Source organism: Gadus morhua, chromosome 16 (assembly GCF_902167405.1).
Source record: "Gadus morhua chromosome 16, gadMor3.0, whole genome shotgun sequence".
In the NCBI taxonomy this organism is placed as follows: Eukaryota; Metazoa; Chordata; class Actinopteri; order Gadiformes; family Gadidae; genus Gadus; species Gadus morhua.
In genome coordinates this window covers 27,446,698-27,458,949 of record NC_044063.1, presented here as the reverse complement: position 1 = coordinate 27,458,949, position 12,252 = coordinate 27,446,698, and the positions used below count along the sequence as shown (strand labels likewise).

Genomic DNA, 12,252 nt, shown 5'->3' with positions numbered 1-12,252 from the left:
ATACCCTCCCCTTCTTGACTGACAGCCACCATGTGGCAAATAGCTGGAGGTGGAACTGATAGCCCTGCTGCTGATTCCCTTAAAAAGACATGGCCACCCAGCCGAGACGCCACTCTAATGCAATCAGGGGCTATTCTGGGAAGCTCCTAAATCGCTTCACCACTTTATAACCTTGGAAATGAAAAAGAAACAGCAAACATTGCATTCTTCCACTAGATTGATTATTTCACAAACAAATGTTTCATGAGATGAACTCTTGGTTCCAACTGTTTAAGGTCAGGTAAGAGGTAAACTTTGACAGTGTTACAATGAACAGTGGCTGGACTCTTCACATATGATATAGAATAGTGAGGAGCAGCATAAGGAAGTTAAGAAGTGAATAAGCCACTTACTTGTGTCCACAAGGATGCCTGGTTGGATGGGACTAGGCCCAGCTGTGGTAAAACAATCTCCTTATCCAATGATACTGTCAAAAAAATCAGAAGGAGAACAGTTGAGCCTCAAAAGAACCCAAAAAACAAAACTACACCGAGACAAAGCCGTGTAGTTTTGTTTTTTCCTACGCAATCCCTACACCCGAGGCAAGGCTGGGAATGCTCCAACTGCTCAGAAGTGTCAATATGGTTGTGTTACTTTTTATACCCCTGGGTGGCCCTGCATCATCACCCTCCTCAAAGCCTTATTGGTCAACCTGCTTGTGCAAGGCACCATGGGAGGTCAGTAGCCATTTTATGCAAGCTCACACCTGTCAATCACCTTACACACAGAAAAACATATAGGCAGGCAAACAGACAGTTGACAGAGACAGGCAGACTGCAAGACAGGCGGACAGATTATTCTTCTGCAGAAAACATCTTCTTCTTTATGAAGTACTTTATGAATTTCTTTTCTCACTTAATTTTTAGCTCATGTGCTGAATTCACTTTACTATTACACTTTAATTCTATAACTTATTACTCTGATTATGTTTTAGGTCCCCAAATACCACTGCAGCCATCCTAAAAGGTCTGGATAATACATCGATAATACATAAAGCAGAGGGATCAAACTGAGGAGAAAACTCAGACCTACCTGGTCCAGGACCAGGGCCGGGAGGTGTTCTGGTCTGTTCCAGGACAAGGGCCGGGAGGTGGTCTGGTCTGTTCCAGGACCAGGGCTGGTAGGTGGTCTGGTCTGGTCTGGTCCTGGACCAGGGCCGGGGGATGGTCTGGTCTGGTCCAGGACCAGGGCTGGGAAAAGGTCCGGTCTGGTCCAGGACCAGGGTTCGTTGGTGGTTTGGTCCAGGGTTGGGAGGTGGTCTGTTCCAGGAAAAGCACTTGGAGGTGGTCTGTTCCAGGACCAGGACTGGGAGGTGCTCTAGTCTGGTCTGGTCCAGGGTTGGGAGGTGGTCTGGTCCAGGACCAGGGCTGGGAGGTGGTCTAGTCTGGTCTGGTCCAGGGTTGGGAGGTGGTCTGGTCCAGGACCAGGGCTGGCAGGTGGTCTGGTCTTTTCCAGGGTTGGGAGGTGGCCTGGTCCAGGACCAGGGCTGGGAGGTGGTCTGGTCTGGTCTGGTCCAGGGATGGGAGGTGGTCTGGTCTGGTCCAGGGCTTAGAGAAGGTCTGGTTTGGTCTAAGGCCAGGGATGGGAGAGGCTGAGCTAAGAAACAAAGAATGTGGGGAACATCTCTCTGACGGGGGAGACACTGAAGGCTTCTGCTTCACACGTCAAACGGTGAAACTGAGAAAGTCTGCTTTGAGATAAAAAGAAGTCCAGTGGAGAAGTACCACTAACAGTTATTATCTTTTATTATCTACCAACACTACATTTAAATTACACACTTAACGTTTTCCCTTTTAATAATTTGTTACTTGCTTCTTTAGGGCTGTGTTTTGGTCAGGGAGTGAGACAGTGTAAGAGTTAGATAGTGTATGTATTTGATTATGTTGAGTTAAGTCAGGTTTTGGTTAGTTAGTTAGACAGTGGTGGGGTTGGACAGTGTTAGTATTAGACTGTTGGGGTTCAACTATGTTTGGATAAGACTAATGGGGTAAGATAATGTTAGGGTTAATGGGTCCGGGTTCTCTAAGGTTCTTGATGGTGAGTTAAGGTTCTCCATGTCTCCTTCTGGCTGGGAACCACCTAACTCTGCTCTTCCTGAGCCTCATCACCATGGTGACCACACCAGGCTGTTCCTGTCTGTCTCACACATGCCTGGGCAGTTATGTCAACAGAGATCCACATATAGACACACACACAGAGAGAGAGAGAGAGAGAGAGAGAGAGAGAGAGAGAGAGAGAGAGAGAGAGAGAGAGAGAGAGAGAGAGAGAGAGAGAGAGAGAGAGAGAGAGAGAGAGAGAGAGAGAGAGAGAGAGAGAGAGAGAGAGAGAGAGAGAGAGAGAGAGAGAGAGAGAGAGAGAGAGAGAGAGAGAGAGAGAGAGAGAGAGAGAGAGAGAGAGAGAGAGAGAGAGAGAGAGAGTTTTTTGAGTTTTTAAAACCGCTTATTTATTTACATATTTTTACAAAAACAAAAACACAGACACACACAACACACAATAAAATAAATAAAAACAAAAAGAAAAAAGAAAAAAACAAGAGACAAAAACCAAAAACAAACTAAAGCAACAGATCTGTAAAGGTAATGTCTGGGTCTTTTATAGAGAAAAGGATGCCTTCACTGTCCCAAACACCTTTAAACGTATCCACATCCTCCATCTTTGCGTAATAATTATATTCAAACCGTATCCGGGCTCTAACAAGACACTTGAAAATTGACACACAATCACGTCTCTGGCCTCCATCTGTCGTTTCCCTCCTGCTTAAATAAATGGCCATCTTGGCTTGACCAAAAAGAAAATTCAGGAGCTTGCCTTTCTTCTTTTTGTTTTTCCTATAGGAGAATCCAAATATGAACAACTGTTTACTAAATTTTTCTTTGAACAAAGACACAACGGACCTCAGGTTTTGGAACAGTGGAATCAGTCGTGAACAGTCAACAAAGCAGTGAAAAATGGTTTCCCTCAGGTTACAGAAGAGACACTTAGGGTCTGACACACTAGGGTTTAGAATAGAGACAAAACCATTGACTGCTATGATTCCATGTAAAACACGCCAATGCAAGTCCCCAATGTTTTTTGTGACTGGAGCCTTGTACAGTGTACTCCATGCTGGTTTGATCTCAGCTTTTACTCTGAGATGATCCCTCCAGGGAGTGTCAGTCTTGCCTTTAAGTTTTTCCTTATTTAAAGCATTCACACATCCCATGTAAAGGGACTTTCCACTCGCAGAGTCCATGGACATCCACTCCTGCCTGTCCAGCAGAGGACCCAAAGCCTCACAGTCCTTCCCAAAAGGCCGGATGCATATCTTAGGGAAAGGGTCACTATGATCAGGTGTTAAGTCTCCTTTAAACCATCCAGTCAGAAGAGCTCTGTCTTCTGAGGACAAGGCCTTCTTAAAACCGTCCAGTCTACGTCCCACCACACGTGTGGATCGGACTGCCAGTCTTCCTGCCACGTTTTCTGCATTGTCCACCTGAGCACCAGCCAGCTGCAACAACTCCTGGACAGTTGTTATCTCCTTCTCCTTCAGTAATCCAGTCATGTTTGGCACCTCCTCCCATGCAGTCGCTAGACGAGCCCCCTTTAGAATGGGCTCCCTTAGCAGCCAGTACAAAGAGGATGTGGCTTCTAAGCAACCAGCCTCCATCACACTCCATGTTTTCAAAACAATTAGATAAAAAGGTGGTAAAACATTTAGATTGAAGCAAGAACAGTCCAGAGAAAACAACGTTTTTCCAAAACCTAAACCTCCAACCCAACCAAAAACAATTCCAGCTACTTGTCTCCACGGCAGATTTTGGGGTCCGTATAGAAAGCTTTGTAAAAACTGTAACCTGAAAGCTGCTTTCCTGCTTGCTAGACTTGCTATGCCCTGTCCTCCCTCTTCTTTAGGTAGAAATAATATGCTTTGTGGGACCCAATGGAGCTTGTCCCAAAAAAAGTCAACAATAATACTCTGCAATCTCCCCAAAAGACCTGCAGGAGGCTCCAACACAGCTAGCTGGTGCCACAGAGAAGAGGCCACCAGGTTGTTAATAATGATTGATCTGCCTCTGTATGACATCGTGGGCAAGAGCCAGCGCCACCTCCCCAGCCTGCCCTCCATCTTCTCCACCACTCCCTCCCAGTTCCTTTTCTCTGCAGAGTCATCACCCAGTTGCACTCCCAGATACTTGATGCCATGTCTTTCCCAGAAAATCCCATCAGGTAACTTAGGTACCCTCCCATGCCAATTTCCACTTAAAAGAGCACTGCTTTTAGCCCAGTTGACCTTAGATGAAGACATATTTTCAAAGGACTCTATAATCTTCATTAATTTTTCCACATCACCATCATTATTTACTGCCACAATAATATCATCAGCATATGCCGACAGATGCAACGGTACACAATTTACAGACAGTTTTACCCCACTCAAGGCTTTCCTTATTTTTGACAAAAAGGGTTCTATAGCTAAGGAGTATAGCATGCCTGACAATGCACATCCCTGGCGAATACCTCTCTTGATTGCAAAAGAGGCAGTTAAGCCACCATTTATTTTGAGCACGCTTTCAATTTGATTATAGAGGACTTTAATCTTGTTGGTAAAAACAGGAGAGAAACCAAAAGCACCCAACGTTTCCCAAAGATACTGATGTTCCACTCGATCAAAAGCTTTTTCCTGATCTAGGGAAATCAGACCGAAGTTCAAGCCTAAGGTTTTGGAGATCTGTAGGTAGTCTCTTATTAAGGAGATGTTGTCTTTTAGCGACCTGCCAGGGACACAGTAAGATTGGTCGATATGAATTACATTTCCAATTACTCTTCTCAGACGGTTTGCTAGTGCTTTTGATAAAATTTTATAATCCGCACATAGCAGACTGACCGGCCTCCAGTTTTTAATTTCTGACAGGTCTCCCTTCTTAGGTAGCAGAGTGAGGACTGCTCTACGACAGCTTAGAGGAAGCTTTCCTGCAGCCAAGCTGTCATTTATGACTTCTAGCAAGTCCACCCCGATCGTGGACCAAAAACACTTATAAAAATCCACAGGTAGACCATCAATTCCTGGGGCTTTCCCATTAGCTGTGCTCAAGAGCGCCCCCTGCAATTCCTGCAGAGACAGTGGTTGCTCTAAGCTAGCATTGTTATCTTCTGACAACTGAGGGAGCTGGTCAAAAAACAACTCTCCTCTCTGGTCAAACTCAGTGTACTGACAGTTATAGAGCTCTGTGTAAAAATCCACAGCCCTCTTTCTTATATCATCCGACTGAGTGAGCTCTATGCCGTCAGCTGATTGAATACAATGAATTATTCTGTTTTGGCCATTCTTTTTTTCTAAATTAAAGAAAAATTTTGAAGGAGCATCCATTTCTACTAGGTTTCTAAACCTAGATCGGACCAAAGCACCCTGGGCCCTTACTCCCAGCAGGTCTGCCAAAACAGCTTTTTTGTCTTTGAAAGCTTTAAGATGTGATTGGTCTCCAGTAGAATTACTCAATTCCTGGAGCTCCACAATACTGATCTCTAGGTTCTTAATAGATTGAGCCGCCTCTCGAGTAACATTTAAGTTGTACTGTATACAAAACTGCTTAACCCGCACCTTTCCTAAGTCCCACCATTGCTGGAGGGATGAATGCTTCTTACACCTCCATTCTTCCCAAAGAAAGGTTAAGCATTTCTTAAAAGTACAATCATTCAAAAGTGAGATATTAAAGTGCCAATAGGCACTTTTAGGTTTAACCCTGCTTATAAAAACAGTTCCCACCAACAAAAAATGATCTGAGAAACCTACTGGACTCAAAAAACATTTTTTAAAAATCTGCAAATGATGATTAAAACAATAAAAACGATCTAATCTAGCCAGAGTAATATAATTATCTCTGGCATGAGACCATGAATATTGCCTGCAGTTTCCATGTTTGGATCTCCACACATCACTCAAATCATAGGTTGCAATAATTCTTTTTAGAAACTTCCTTGACTGTAAATTTGGCTCCAAATGATTCCTGTCTAAATCATCCACAGTACAATTAAAATCACCCCCTAGGATTAGGAAATCAGTTTGAGCACAGCCTGAAAGAGTGTCTGCTAATTTATTTAAAAAACAACATCTTTCTTGTGGGTTAACAGGGGCATAGACATTTAACAATGTAAAGGTGTTTTTTTCATATCGTGCAGTGACTTTAAGAAGTCTTCCCTTTATAATTTCTTCACAGTCAAACGATACTGGCAAAAAGTTTTTTGCAAAGAGAATTGCCACTCCAGCACTCAAATTGCTATTGTGACTAAAAACGATATTGCCATCCCATTCTCGTTTCCACTCGACTTCAATGTCCGCAGTGGTGTGTGTTTCTTGTAAAAAAAGAAATGTCTATGCCCTTTAATTTTACAAGTTCAAAAAACAAAGCTCTTTTTTTAGCATCTCTCGCTCCATTTAAATTAAGAGATGAGATTCTAAAACTAGCCATAAGTACAGCAAGAGTAATGAAACAATAAAAAAGTATCTCCTTACTCTTGATCATTGCTGATTTCTGCGTTCACTCTATGCACAATCTTTCTGAGTCTATACACTTCCGTGTCCATAAGACCATCAGCGCCTCTGTGTCTGATCAACCATTTAGCTGATTCAACAAACAAGGAGCGGTTTGGGAAAACCTCCCCTACATTGACAGCCCGTCGTCCTTTCATCTTCTCGAGGAAACTACGAATTTGCTCCAAACTGTAACCATTGGCTTTCTGACCATCAGCTAAAGATGAATCAGATGACTCTAAATCACTATCTGTGTCAGAGCCTCCATTTGTCCCACTATCCTGCACTACCTTTTTTTTTGACCTTATCCCTTTTGCTTGTGACCTTGTCTTTCTCTTTGTCCTTGGCACTTTAAACAAATTTTCCTCATCTCTTATTCTTGTCTCCCCGTCAGTTGTTAAAGTATCAACGTTCATTTCCTCTTCATCCTCTCCCTCAACACTAGTCTGAGTGGGTGCACTTATGACTATATTAGACGAAGAAGTAGAAGCAGAGGGCTGCCCTCCCTCCTGCTGAGAATCTGTATTTGGCCGCTTGGCTGCGGCCTCCTCTGACCCCCCCTCACTGCCTGCCTGCTCCCCTGTTTCGGCAGCCACCACCTCTGCCACTACATCTGACCTCCCTTCTTCCACATCTACAACCTGGAGCACAGCCTCTGCCACTACATCCTGTCTCTCTACTACTTCAGCCTGTCTCTCTGCCTGTGCAGCCTGTGGTTCCTGGGCTTCCACCCCCTGCCTCTTTTCTGGACAGCCTCTCGCCAAGTGCCCCTCTTTCCCACAGCCAAAACACTTCATTGACTCAGTGGTTACAAAGATGGTGTAGTCAAAGCCATCGACTTTAAACTTCATCACCACCTTCAATTCATCATTATATTCGTTTTTAAGGATCATGTATACCTGCCTTCTGAAACCCACTAAATGTTTTACACGAGCTGACTTACAGCCGGAGGAAAGAAACTTCATTGCTGACACAATTTGCCCATGACGTGACAGCTCCCTTTCCAAAGCCTCGTTGCTAATAAACGGAGGCAGGTTCGATAGAATTACTTTTTTTGCAGGATTAACCAGCGGGAAAACACCAATATGCGTATTTCTCAACACAATTCCCCGCTCCACCACGGTGTTCACTTTGTCCAGCGTGTCTACAAAAATAACAATCGCGCTGTTCATCCTGGATGCGGCTTTCATGCTGTCATATCCCACCAGTTCACCCACTGCCAGACAGCACTCCTCTACGGAGTATTCCGCTCCAAAAGGGACTTTAAGCCCATGTCGGCGGGTAAGATTTTTAAAAGCCCCGCTACCCTTATTACTGACGCCGGCGGCCACCGCGTCCATAGCGACCGGTGTTTCAGTTCAAGTGGTGACCGGTTTAACTGGTGACTTTCAGCCGAATGCTTCGCTTGTTGTCGTGGCTACGCCAGATGTTGGAAATCGGGACCAGACACGTAGCTGTCCTTGCGATTGCCTCTTTGATTTGTTATTCAATAAAATGTCAAAAACATTACAATGTCATTCGTTTTCGGTGTGTAATTGGAAGAAACGTGTCAAGTAGAACCGTTTTAAGCCGAAATAAATGGAAAATGAATGTTTAAAATATGATACACTACGGGATTCGATTTCACACCATTGTGGGGGAAAAAAATAACAATCTGCATTTCCATTCCATTGTGCCGTTGACCCACTGGGGAAACTGCTTCCGTAGTATAATAGAATACACAAATACTTATTGAAAACCCGAAAGGCAGCCAGATCAACTTGTGACCCTACTTTCCATGTAGTTATGACCATGCATTGGTCGCGTTTCTAAAAAATAAGACGCCTTTACATCCAGTTAATCCAAACCTAATGTTGTGTTGCCCTCCGCTCTTGAAGCGTGGTAAGGTTAGTTTTATATTGGACGTTGGATATTCGACACATTCGAAAAATCTATTTAGCACTGGCTTCGATGGACGAATTTTGTCAAACCAACTTAGATATGTTAATACAAGGCCTACCTATGTAAAACAAAGCACCATTTGATTTTATAAAAAAAAATGTAATGTTAAAAAAGGCTATAAATCTATTTTGCGGCTTGACCTTTTGACCTACCCATATCAAAACACATCTGGTGTAATCAACTAACTGCCCCACACATAACACAAAGCTTATTTTCTCAAAACACCTACCCTTTGATTTTATACTATTATTTTAACATTAAAATTAAAATATTTATAAAATCAAAACGTGGGTTTTTGGAAAAAATAAGCTTTGTGTTATGTGTGGGGCAGTTAGTTGATTACACCAGATGTGTTTTGATATGGGTAGGTCAAAAGGTCAAGCCGCAAAATAGATTTATAGCCTTTTTTAACATTACATTTTTTTTTATAAAATCAAATGGTGCTTTGTTTTACATAGGTAGGCCTTGTATTAACACATCTTAGTTGGTTTGACACAAATTCGTCCATCGAAGCCAGTGCTAAATAGATTTTTCGAATGTGTCGAATATCCAACGTCCAATATAAAACTAACCTTACCACGCTTCAAGAGCGAAGGGCAACACAACATTAGGTTTGGATTAACTGGATGTAAAGGCGTCTTATTTTTTAGAAACGCGACCAATGCATGGTCATAACTACATGGAAAGTAAGGTCACAAGTTGATCTGGCTGCCTTTCGTGTTTTCAATAAGTATTTTTGTATTTTATTATACTACGGAAGCAGTTTCCCCAGTGGGTCAACGGCACAATGGAATGGAAATGCAGATTGTTATTTTTTTCCCCCACAATGGTGTGAAATCGAATCCCGTAGTGTCCCGTAGTGTAACCGAAAACGAATGAGAATGTAATGTTTTTGACATTTTATTGAATAACAAATCAAAGAGGCAATCGCAAGGACAGCTACGTGTCTGGTCCCGATTTCCAACATCTGGCGTAGCCACGACAACAAGCGAAGCATTCGGCTGAAAGTCACCAGTTAAACCGGTCACCACTTGAACTGAAACACCGGGTAAAGACGCGATCAGCCCCCCCCCCCCCCCCCCCCCCCCCCCCGCCGCGTGAAAACCTCCTGGTGCTTAAAACAACGTGAGGGAAAGGGACAGTGACCAATTGTGAGAAAACACCGGTGTATATTTACAGATACCTTGCTTCGGAAGAAAAACCATCCACTCCAACACGCTCCACACACTCGCTCGGCAAACACTCACGCATGCGCACGAGAGAGAGAGAGAGAGAGAGAGAGAGAGAGAGAGAGAGAGAGAGAGAGAGAGAGAGAGAGAGAGAGAGAGAGGGAGAGAGAGAGAGAGACTTATATATGTACATTAGGGCTGTCAAACAATATATTTTTTAATCGCGATTAATCACATAGTATTGGTAAGTTAACTCACGATTAATCACACTTTTAAAATTCTATTTTAAATCCACTCCAATAGAGTGTAACAGCTCAGGGGTCTCATTTATAAAACTGTGGGTGGGATTGTTTTATCACCTTGGATAAAAGTATCAAGAGTAACGGACAACGATTGTGATGAGGAGTGTGGCTTGGTTTTTCCACACTTGGGATTTAATTGACATTTGATTATGTGTGTACAGTGTCACATAAAAATATTATGTTATTGACACATGTTGGACAGATGCTTTATTCCATGCAGTCGCGCCGTCAGTGGACAGTATGGAGTGACGGGATTAAATATAGAGAATTTCTTTTTATTTCTATTCTAACGGTACGGCCACACCAAACGCGGAAAGATATGGCCACACCAACAGCGTTACTCGCGTTTGGGGCGTCGAAAATCTGCATTTTTGCATAGGGAACCATTGGTGTAGGCGCGTAGACGCATTACACACGTGGAGGCGTCGCGTTAGGGGCGTTATTGTGTGTTCACACCAAACGCAAAAAAATCGCCGGGTTCGCGTTGTCGCCGAAGTTTTGCCGCGCCACACATCATAATCTGTCGCTGTGCAAGTTTTGTTGAATTTGTCGCGCCACAACAAGATAACCACCATTGCATGTCTTTACCTTTTGTGGAAGAGGGAGAGACGTCAGAGGACCCGACGCAGTATATTCATAATATTGTAATGACCACGGAAGAGGCAGTGAATGAAGTATTGAATAGACAGAGATTTATTGGATAGGCCTACCTACTAAACCGTTGGAACACACAAGACCGGAAACATAGCAACGCCGGTAAACAAACCCTGAGAAGCCCAATCCCTATGAGAGCTCCCCGCGATACGGCCATCCGGAGGCGCACAGAGCTTTTGGCCGTGATATTATGCATACAAATATTATATTATATTATATACTATTATATTATGTATAGAGCTCCGGGAGTCGCAAACGGCAACATTCACTTTCCCCTCCATGCTGCAGTTCACCCCGGACTGCACTGCACTGAGTTTGACGGTTGAAGGCTGATTGGCTGTTACGTTACACATTTGACTCAGTGGCCACGCTGTTGAACGCTGATTGGCTGCCATAACGAGTCATAATAATAATTCATTATATTTATATAGCGCTTTTCAATGACCCAAAGACGCTTACAGAAGGGGGGGACCTAACTCACCACCACCAGTGTGTAGCACCCACTTGGGTGATGCACGGCAGCCAATCTGCGCCAGAACGCTCACCACACACCAGCTTGAGGTGGAGAGTTAGGGAATTGATGAGTCAGTACAGGAGGATTATTAGGGGGCCAGATCGAATGAGCCTGGTTGGGCCAGGACACCGGGGAAACCCCTACTCTTTACGATAAGTGTCCTGGGATCTTTTATGACCTCAGTGAGTCAGGACCTCGGTTTTACGTCTCCTCCGAAGGACGGCGCCTTCCGCAGCACAGTGTCCCCGTCACTGCACTGGGGCATCGGGATTGATGAGAGAAGGGGCCAGAGGGAAGAGCGCCAGCTATTGGCCACCATCCGACACCACTTACAGCACCTGGTATTCACAGGCGGTCTCCCATCCAAGTACTAACCAGGCCCAACCCTGCTTAGCTTCCGAGATCCGACGAGATCGGGCGTATTCAGGGTGGTATGGCCGTACCATCACACGAAATTTGCGTCAAAGTTGAAATATTTGAACTCAAGCGATTTTTTCGCGCGACAAATTCTCGTGAACGCGCTCGCCTGTGCACGGCAAAAGTGTGGCGCGACAAATCAAAACTTGTCGCCCGTTTTCTAACGCAAAAAATTCGCCCGAAACGCGTCTATACGTTCACTTTGTATGGGATCCTGTCGCCCCGTCGCGTTTGGTGTGAACACAGTTAGGGCCGTTACATAGTCAACGCGAGCAACGCGCGTATACGACGCGAGCAACGCGCGTATACGACGCGAGTGATGCGAGCGACACGCTTCCTTTCATAGTCTACACAGCATACGCGAACGTCGCGGGCAATGCATGACATGCAATACACCACTCACGCCATGGGTGGCAGCAGAGTCACCGATGTTTTTGCAGGTGACATTCACGGTGACATTCCGATCAAAGTGGCTACGGAAAAAGAGAGATGAAGCGCAGAGATAGGCGGTGGGGAATTTGTTTCTCTGGTGCTTCCAATGCGAAGCCTGGACGAGGAGAGGCATTTCCAGTATTTACGGATGTCGGCGCCAAAGTTTGATGATCTCCTTTCGGGAGTCATCTGATATCTTCCCGACTCTCACCAAAACCGGCCCTTGTCAGAGAGCAGCTGGCAGATTATTTTTTGTCAGATGCTGGCGTGTTTCCC

The 12,252-nt window shown here is 44.4% G+C and overlaps 1 protein-coding gene and 1 non-coding gene across 2 annotated transcripts in view; both read right to left on the bottom strand.

Annotated features, from left to right (window-relative positions):
* The window catches only part of ttn.2 (titin, tandem duplicate 2), a 219,533-nt gene extending 218,936 nt beyond the window's left edge, over window positions 1-597 (bottom strand). The window contains 1 exon segment of the mRNA XM_030381745.1: window positions 393-597. The gene's annotated coding sequence lies outside the window, so the exon portion shown is untranslated.
* Window positions 598-11,453: 10,856 nt separating this feature from the next.
* Window positions 11,454-11,572, bottom strand: LOC115528991 (5S ribosomal RNA). Its single transcript, XR_003973421.1, has one exon. It is a non-coding gene; the product is annotated as a 5S ribosomal RNA (ribosomal RNA).
* Window positions 11,573-12,252: the final 680 nt, after the last annotated feature.